Consider the following 10,882-nt stretch of genomic DNA (forward strand, 5'->3'; position numbering starts at 1 on the left):
GATAATTCGGCACTTGATTTATGATGGTAGTATCTTTTACATTTTATACAATTGTAGCAAGGACCCAATATTGGTTCGTTGCATGCCCAATATGGTAGTATCTAGGGCTGTCCACGGGTCGGGCCAAGTCGGTTTTGGACCCAACCCGGACCTGACCCGCCGGCGTCAGGTGGAAGACGGAAGGACCCGAAACCGACCGCCGACGTCACTCAGTCGAGTCGGTTTCAGGTTCGGGTGGTGTTCGATCGAGTTGCTGGATCCTGCAAGCTCGCTGGAATCTTCAAAAAATTCGCCGGAATTTATAAAAACCCAATAGATCTACACCAAAAATCACCGAAATCAGCCTAGATCTCCTCGAATCTTGATCTCACCAAATATGGTCGAGATCTCGCTTGGATCTCCTCGAATGTCGCTGGATCTCACCATATCTCGCTTGGATCTCCTCAAACGTCGCCGGATCTCACCAAATCTCGCTTGGATCTCCTCAAATGTCGTCGGATCTCAACAAATCTCACTTGGATCTCCCCGAATATCGCCGAATTTGTATTTAACGTCGGTCGGGTCAGGTGGCTCTGGTTTTGGAGAAGAAAACCCGCCACTCAACCTGCCAGCGTTGGGTCTTGGGCGCAGAAACCTGTCACCGACCGTTGGAGTGGTTGGTTCGGGCGGTTGCCGTTCGGGTTCAGGCGGGTTGCTCGAGTTGGTTAGGTTCCGTGTTGGGTTGGACACCCCTAGTAGTATCTTTGATTTGGAATTTCATTAGATACATGACCACATAGTCAATCTTGCCCTATGAGAGTTGTTGAGTCTATCAGTCAATAGGCTCTTCAAAAAGGCCATCACGCCATGCTTTAAAAAATAATATAATTAAATTTTTTTTTTTTTTTTAAAGTTGACTAGGTGACTAAGTGTAAACTTTAAGAATTAGGGCATTTACCATATAATGAAGGCTTCTGTATAAAGAGAAAGGAAATGTCTAACCACTTGCTTTGTTGGTATCAAAAATTAAATGGACAAAAAGCCCAATTTTTTCTTTCTTTCTTTATGTTTTATGGGGTTAAGAAGCCCAATAGTTTCTGCTGTGTCAGTTTTTTTTTTTTTTTTTTTTTGAGAAAATTTTAATCTATGGCATCCGCTCCTGATGATAACTCTTTTATCATCAGACCAAGACACCAATCAATTTTGGTGTAGACAAGGATTGAACCCTAAATCTCTTATACAATTATCAAAGACTTTACCAGTTGAACTGACTGAAACCCACTTCTACTGAGTTAGTTTAACAAGTCTGTTAATTTTTTTTTTTTATCATAACTGACTTGGTAACTTAAAAAAAAGGTGGAAATCTTAGCGGAATTATAAACAAATGGCATGGTCCACCATGAGAATTGTATAATTTTTCCAATAGTAGGGAGTGTATTTCATAAAACATTATTGTAAGGACTCAATCTGAATTGAGTGTTGGGTTTTCAGCCCAACAAGCCCAAACAATACATTTATAGAGAGTGGGCTGACAGGCTTAGGTGCTGGCCGTTGATCACCATGCCCAAACCTCTTTTTAAATGGCTAAGTGTTTTCTTACAAATGAGGGAATGCTCCTCGGCCTGTGGCCGAGGAGGCCTTTCTTTTTTTCCCCCCCTCTATTTGCTTTACTAGCTCTTCTTTTATAGTTTTAATCTTCCTATCTTTTGCTTCCATCTGTTGATTGTCTATTCGCCTTTTTCTCTGGTAGTCCATCCCATCAGAAGCTTTATCGATACTCAAGTGGCTCACTCTGACCAACGTTATCCTGCCAAGGGGTTACCTCTCCATTAATGCGGCCAGGAGGGTTAGTTGAGTGCATTAAATGTGAGAGTGACAGCTTACCTTGGGGTTAGCCACTCCCCGAAATCACTCTTGTCAGGCCGAGGACAAGGTGTCCTCGGCGTGGATTCAAGAGAATAGGCTTCCCCCCTTTCTTCTCAGAAATAGCTTGCACTCCTCGGCATGGGCCTTGGGCCTGCTATATGAAGGACTGAGGCTATCAGGCCCACGGACCCCACAATTATATTAATCCCATAGATCATATTTTATGCTGAAAAAATATCATAATCTTAATCTTGCTACCACGCTTCAAAAGCACCAGAAATTTGACAAAAGCATTAAATAATTGTGATGGCACTACGACTAGTGAGAATATAATGTGATAGTATTATATCCCAAACCCCGGTCCCAATACGGTTAGTGAATAATAGCCCAGTGGTCGATAGGCTATGATTCAAGTATAGAATATATATACACAAGAATTTCATTAATATCACAAACAACGAAATTGCCCCAGAACATTGTTAAATAGACAGCTCTGGTACAAAGTGCATTTGCTAATGATACAAAGACATCACCCAAATGATATTTATGTGGTCACACAAACTAGAGGTATAAAACAACTGCACCGGAAGGAGAACTGTCATCAATTCCAAACAATACTAAAACATATATTTTCTAAAAAATTTTAAACATATCCTTAATAGTAAGAATAGTGACCCCAAGTGATTGGGGAACAATTAAAAAGAGAGAGTAACAATATAAGAAGGTCCTGAAAAACCAGAATGATGGTCAGGTTAAGGTGAGTGATTCTGGCAAGTTGAATATCACAAATTTGTATTGAATCAACTGCATTGTAAAAACAATCAAGATCCAGTCAAGAGGCTGTCCTTGATTTCTTCACTCCATGTTATTTTACTTCATAGAATGAGACACGCACCAAAAATATAGAAAAGGAAAATGGAGATGAAATGGAAATGGAAATGAGAGTAAGAGGATTTGGGGTGGAGACTGAAACATTTAGAGAAGCAAAATCCAGAGCTTGAGGTTTTTATATAAGGTACCAAAGACTTGTGTAGAGGTCTTTAACCAAATCCAGAGCTTAGGTTTAAACCAAAGCCAAATCCAAATGTTACCTATTTTATACCAGAGCTTCATACGGTCCATGTCTTTTTTATCCAAATCATTCCACTGGAGCTACCCCTAATAGTTAAGCTACAAAATTATTTGAACAGTATTCCCACAAAATTAAGGAATGTGCAAATATACCCATGCAGGTCAAATAACAAGACAACCTAACTTCCAAATTGAAGGTTTTTATTCTTCATTTGCTAAGTCTTTCAACAACCAAGAAGTCACAATAAAATCAAAACTTTCATCCCTAACGGGCTTCAAAAGTTTTCTCCGACAATAAATCAAACAAACTGAATTCAGATATATACAAGAGAGAGAGACACAGAGAGAGAGAGAGTCAACATCTGACTATGGCTCTAAACTTGCTCAAGGTGGGATGTTTGTGTGAAAAGATGCATAGAAAAAATAGTTAAGAGAGTGCAAATAAATGTTAGAGATTTGAAGTTTTGAACAACCTAGTGTGAAAATGGGTAATTTGGCCCATTATAAATCTGGGGAGAAGAAAACAACCACTCAGTTGATCATTGTATCATCATTGAGGTGTCTTATAGGACAAGATAAATACTCCATCCCTATTCTGCTTCCAACATGTCCCAGGTCTTGTCAAGTGCATTGACGCCTCTTTGTGCTCGGTGGATTCATGAGAATTGCCACCAGCGTAGAACAAAGCAGCAACTCTTGAGCTCAACATTAAGCTTTAAAGCATCAAACTACTCTCCTATTCAATTTCTTCACATACTCTTTTTACTGAGCCTTCCAAAGATGATAACAAAGTAACAAACAAAAATTATGACTGTATTATGACATCCTCGGCAACTAGTTAAATACACACCTGAACAACAATTTGAATCACCACCAAAAGCATATCTGTATTACTGTTTTGGCATTACAACCACAAAGAAAAACTTTTAGAATGTATTCTTTAGTATATATCTTAAAAAGAGTGCATCATAGGATTAAAGAAGTTTTAAACTTTCAATTGCACATATTCTAATACTGCTACCCTATGATCTAACACAACTGGGGTAAAAAAATCTATGAAACATTTGAATGTGATTTCTTCTTTAAATTTCCCTGTTCAAGGAATGAATTCATACAGTTCTGACATTGGCAGCCATACTAACTATAGTGAAAGGAATCCAGTTGAATTCCTTTCCTAGTGCTAACTATAAGTTAGGTTTTCAAATCAAGCAGTTGCCATCTATATATAAAGCTGAAGTGAATGTAGGCCCTCTCTCTACTCAGGTCCCAAAACATTTTTTCCACATGACTCAGACCCTGTCCTTAGAATCACCAAGCAATGACATAAAACATAATTGTCCCACAATTCTTTAGTTGATTGGTAACTTATACACACACACACACACTGGATCTTGAACCCATGACCCTGCCTTCCATCATAGGATTAAAGAAGTTCCAAACTTTCAATTGCACATATTTTATATATATCATTGTTGATATAAGGCTTCAAAACTCCCCTTTTTCATTCATCTGTTGTGTTTCATAGTAACAGTCACTAATTTTGATACTAATTAAATTCGTATACATAAATTAAAAAGGAGGCCCACAATTAAATGGATTTAATTGATTTGGGCCTAAGATATTAAAAATAAGATAAATACTATGAAATATGAAGCCTAAGTGAGGTTGCATAAGTAAATATATGGGCCTTGATAAGCGTAAAAAAAATAAAAAATAAAATTAAAAAAAACGCTAGTCTTTTACTTCTTAAGCTACACGTGTATTTGTTGATGGGGCTTCCTTTTGCTTCATTAGCAACACACTACTAAACCTTGCTTTGCTTCACTGTGGTTGGGAGTGGAGACTGCAGGTATAGCTCTCCTCTACTCTAAACTTAGGAGGGTTGAAATATTGAATGGCTAGCTTTTGTTCCCACTCTTATAGCATCTGTTTTAGCGTACCTAATAGACGAAAAAAAAAATATATATATATATATATATATAGATAGGGGCTGCTGTTATGGATCTAAAGCTAGGATTATTATATTAGAACAAGGGTGCCTTGTGGTTTACATATAATTGTTTGTAGTCTCACTTTATTCACTGTCAAACTGACACGCATCCACACCCTTATTATTGTCTAAATACTAGTCTAGCGGCATCAAGGGAATATTAGGCAACTAGATTGATAAATTATGGCTATCACGTGGCTTCCAATATTAGATTGAATATATATAATATTAGAGTGAATAGATATGAATAAAACCTATGGCTATTACATTCAGATTGATCAGATATTCATTATTCGGCCATATTGAAGTTTCATGAATATGTATGATTACGTTAATGGAAAAATCTGATTAGACAGCAATATTTTTAAGTCCAAAAATCTGATCAAAGCTGAAAGTAAATTGGATAGTTAGGTGAATAAATAGCGAATTTTGGATATATCAATTTGTCTAGGATAAAACCTTTTAAGTGTGAAAATAGATTTTTGAGTGGGAAATTGTGTCTTGATGGACCTATTTTTGATGTTGCTAGGTTCTAATCCTACTAAGTTATTGTGATTCAAGGGAGTTGGTCTCATATTTTTTGCAAATAAGAGGTAAGTGATGTTTACTAATTTTGGGGGTTTTCCCAAAACAGTTTTGATTATTAAACTATTCTATATCAAAGAAATATGTTGATATTCTATATATAAATTGATATTTTATAAATGTTTGATGTGCATATTGACTACTCGTTTTATGAAAAACTTGTGGGACAACCTAAATTTATTTAAACTTGTATGTGTAAATATATCTTTATATTTTTGAGAATTACAAATGGATTATTTTTGTGAGCATATTAAATATGTTTTGAAAACCTATGGCAAGTTTTGATTAAAAACTCAGTGTGGTATTTTAGTCCTTAGCAAGGGACAATCATACTGTAGTTAGTTCTTAGCAAAGGACAATCCCAGAAAAAGAGAACAGTGCACATTTGATAGCTCCTTAGCAAGGGAGTATACTATTGAGGATCCAAAAAAGAAGCTCCTTAACAAAAGAGTGCACTTTTAGGTTCCAAGGGAGCCATCCTTAAGAAAATGAATGAAAATGAGGTTCTAGTTCATAAAGGTGACAACACAACCCTATCAATGGGCCGTAAACATTGACCACGAGAAAAATCTAAGAAATTGTTTATATAATGGTATTGATATATATATATATATATTATGATGGCTCATAATATAAAGATATTTTTTTTATGTGAAATATTTGATGATAAAATATTGATGAGTTACAAGTTATGAATTTGTGGTAAGAATTATTTATTTGAAAGGTTTGTTCCTACACCCCAATGTTAGTGAATTTCACTTATTGAGTTATCACACCCCCACCCCCCTTTTATTTCCCCTTATAGATACATTAGAGGGATTATTGGAGTAGATATTCTTAGAAGACAATAGTTACGAATTATCTTGTGGAACTGAAGATTTTATTATTATTTTTATGGCATTATACATTGTAAAGGAGAATTATTTTGAGGATGTTTTATCTTTGGTGGATTAGAGCTCTGACATTTGTTACATGCCACTATTACTCCACAACATACCATGAAAATGCATCTAAGCTACATTCCAAGTGAGTGAATTATCTCTTTTTCCAGCTTTACATAAGCTTCAGTTGTTGTTAAATCCTGACACCATGTTGAATAATTTACTTTGCAAACTAGTCTTTCAACCAAATTGGGGGAGGGGAAAAGAACTCAATGGGATCCCCCTCAAATCAAATAAAATTAAAACCAATAAAAAAACATATCACAAGGACAGGGAGAAAGAACTTAACGAGATCCCCCTCAATTTAAATAAAATGCAAACAAATTAAAAAAAATATTGTGGGTCTTGGACATCAAATTAGCATGATAGAACACAAAAATCATTACCTATATATTGCATATATTCCCAAAGCTTTCCAACACAAGTATATTTCAAGTTTCCTTATATGCTTCAAATTTTCATTTCATACAAAAGCAAGACTACAGAATAGACTTAAGCTATAATATCAATCTTAAAAACCACCCAATAATCTGGTAGGAAAAAAAAATCATCTAATTAAGTATTAGAAACTCAGCTCTCACTCTTAGCAATGTGACATGGTACCTATTATGGGGAAAAGGCAATCATCAAATCACATTTCCCTTCTCTTGTGATTTGAAAATTGATTCTCCATTAGTAAACAAATTCCAATACTCTAATACTGCTAACCTATAACCCAAAACATAACTAGGGTAAGAAATCTCAGAAAGGTTGGGGTTTTAATTTTCCGGTTGAAGATATGAAATCATACAGTTCTGACTTATAACATTGGCAGCCATAGTGTTAACCCATTGAAGTAAAATGAATTCATAGTGCTAACCATAAGTTAGGTTTTCAGATCAAGTAATTGCCATCTATATATAAAGCTGAACTGAATGTAGGCCTCTCTCTACTCATGTCCCAAAATAATTTTTCAACATATGACTCAGATCCAATTCTTACAATTCACAGGCAATGATATAGAACACGATAATCCCACAATTCTTTAGTTTATTGGTAACTTATACACACAAACACAGACACCACCCTGGGTCTCATGATCTTGCCTTCCATCCCATGGTTATGCAAGAAAGAAGCCCCATTGGCTACATCATCCTAAACCACCATGTCTAAGTACCATTTCCTCAATATGTTATTTTGTTTCAATGAATTGCATGTCAGCTTACTCTTAAAAGTTGTAAAAAAAAACAGAATGTGAGATACTCTCTGCCAGAATCAGCGATATCTATACCTGTCTTGTTTAGCAGCCCATTGAAAGGATCAAGAATAGCTTTGTTCTACACCAAGGTTGCAAAAAAACTGTCAATTAAATCACTATTACCCCTGACCGAGTGAAAGAAACAGCTTTCATTTTCTTTTCCTGCCCCAAAAGTACCCCAACAGCTATAACATAACCTTAAGTGTATACTACAGTTACTACACTTGCAAACCTCTGTTATTGAACAAAAAATTCTACAAGTATGATCAAAAAGGACATAAAGAGTGGATGTTATAGAACAAAAACTTCAAAATTACAAGTAACAATAGCCTGAAATTTTGGAAGTGCTATGCAACAATGGCATTGCTCAAAGAAGGAAGGTTCGACTAACATGTTCTGAACTACACCCTTAACTTATCAAATAAGAGTTGAAGTAGTTTCTACGCCTAGCAAGGCTTTAAAGATTACCTAAGAGTACATTCAATTAGACAATATAACTCAACCAGCCAATTTATTAACAATAATTACTCCCTAGTCAACATGTTCTTAACATCAACATTTACAAAGTATGTAGTGTGCCGTCGAATTAAGATACCAAGCCAATATTCTTATTGTGACGATGTAGAAAATTTATGTTGAGAAAAGACAAAAGAAAAGAACCTCACCATATATGATAAGAGAAGGGCACTTTTTAATCATGGATAATCGCGCTTTCATAGAAATAATAGTAACAATGATAATAACAATAACTAAAACTAATAACATAATAGATGTTGATAAACATGTAAATATATAATATCCTGAAATGTTGTTGAATCTTTGCATTCATGTTTTGCATCTAATTGCTCATTTATCTATTCAAAATAGTGGCCACCCACCTAATATAGGAGAAGAAGAGATGGAGAATTTAATATGGGATCAAGCAAAATGAATGGAGTCTGAATTGTATAGAAACAGAAAAGAAAGGAAAAAGGAGTGCTACATAATTGATAATAAATACCTGAAGTTTGCCTCTTAGTTCCATTATTGTTCATCATCCCTGAACTCAATGTTCCACACTAAGTGCCAACTTCCCATTCTAAATATTGTACCCTAAAACATTAAAAAACCGGAAAATCCTATAATATACACACTTCTTATTTCTAAGAAATGAGGACATGGGAGGGTACAGCCAGACACAAACAACCATGAGTTGGTTCAATGTATTTGTCTACTATCTGAATCATGATGCCATGAAAGAGCATTAAAACTAACCACTGCATTCTCATTTGAGGAATTTCTCAGACTAAAAATCATGTGGACTAAGTGTAGTACAAAATGAAAATGAAAATGAAAATTACATCTGTCGTTTCCATAAGCAATTTCTGTGAATGCTGAAATTACACATGGCACATTGGTAGAAAAACTCTTGGCAAGGCTCACCACATTCGTGACATTCAGGGTGGTCCTTAGTTTTCTCAATGATAGAGAGTGGGTGTGGGTGATAGTCAAAAGTATAAGCACCTCCAAACTTAATATTTGGGTATTTCCCAAGAATACATTCAGGATGAGCAGGATAGCTACAATCTGCACAATAATAAAACCAAGGCTTTGAGTCTCGTTCTTCTTCACAAATATCACAATAATAGTCACCGGAGTCATCTTCAACAACATAACTGAGAAAAAAGGGATGCCCGTGTTGTTTGTACCTTGTAGTTAGTGGTAGTGTAGCACATTTAAAGTCCAGCGAAAATTCACAAGTGATACAACGTAATACTTGGGAACTTTTAGAGTCACAACTATTGCAATTCTGACAATATCTTGTGGTGGAGAGGCGAAGAAGATGCTCGTGTCCTTTATGGGAAAGGATTTCCAAGATCAAACTACATTGAACATCAAGATCAAATTTGCATTTCTCACAATGGTAGGTGAAGCCATTGCAAGATTGGCGACAAGCATTACACCAGAATAACTTACTCCTATAAGGTGCCTTTGCGAGGAGGGTGAGTGGATGTTGATGAAGTGGGTGTCGCTTTTTTCTAGGTAATTCAATACAAGATTTATGAAGAAAGAAATTGCACTTGGCACATCTATAAAACGGAGGGAGAATGGCTCATAAGCACCCATCGCATTTTTTGTTATTCTCAACCTCGTCAGAAAGCTTTAAATCATGCTCATGACTGAAGTGTTCGATTTCTGTGGGAATTTCAATTCCATCCTCACCTAAATTGATTTTTTTGATTATGTAAGTTGCTAAGTCAACAGATCTATCCAGCTCTAAATCTTCAATTTCTAGCTCATTGGACTCCCCATCTGTAAGTTTAAGCAAATTTATGTCCTCCCTATTTCTCTCGTCCATAGCACAATCAAGGTGGGCAACATAATCGCAACTCGAACAATAGTAGAACCCGTAGTCTATGTCCACTTTTTGAACACAAAGTTGACAAAATGGGGAATCAGATTGAGGTACTTCACGAGAAGAGTAGGTGAGATGGAGGGGGTGGTTGTGACGTATAGCTTTGACTCTGCGTAGATAAGAAGAAGCACAAGTTTCATGAATACAGAAATGGCATTGAGCACAAAGAAAGGGCAAATTGCCTTCTTTGCCACAAAGGTCGCAAGTGAACTTCATAAACTTCCAAATGCGAGTTAATGGGTGGTCGTGGACTTCAGATTCTAAGGTGAGCGGTAAGGAAGCACACTTGTTGTGAAGGTTAAAATTACAACGGAAACATCCATAAGTGTATTCCCCACGATTTTCTTTGCAAACTTTGCATTTGCTATATTCTTCGTGTTTACAAAATTCCCATTCGTCAAAGAGAATAAGAGGATGTTTTGGGTGCAAGGGATGTTGCAACTCACGGGGTAGTTCCGCACATGATTTATGATGGTAGTACCTTTTGCATTTTATACAGCTGTAGCTAGGACCCAATACAGGTTTACAGCACGCCCACAAAGACCTCCACTTCTCTCGTATTCATTGAAGACCAACGGATGTTGATCGTGGCAAAAATGTTGAATTTCCATCTATATCACATCAACATATAACAAGATATAACAACACCCAATTTGTTTAGAAAAAAAGAACAGGAATTTATTTATAGAACGCTAGATGGTACCCAAAATCCAAATCCAAATCAAAATATAGATCGAAATAATTGGAGATTGGACACATACCCTTTACAGATTATGGCAGGCTGGCAGCACAAGTCAAACTCTGCTCACAAAATGAAA

At 36.1% G+C, this 10,882-nt stretch overlaps 1 pseudogene; it reads right to left on the reverse strand.

Moving 5' to 3' along the window:
- Positions 1-8,912: 8,912 nt before the first annotated feature.
- LOC136062424 (uncharacterized) lies at positions 8,913-10,383 on the reverse strand (annotated as a pseudogene).
- Positions 10,384-10,882: the final 499 nt, after the last annotated feature.

The sequence above is a fragment of the Quercus suber genome, unplaced genomic scaffold (genome assembly GCF_002906115.3).
Source record: "Quercus suber isolate HL8 unplaced genomic scaffold, Cork oak 2.0 scaffold_412, whole genome shotgun sequence".
Classification (NCBI taxonomy): Eukaryota; Viridiplantae; Streptophyta; class Magnoliopsida; order Fagales; family Fagaceae; genus Quercus; species Quercus suber.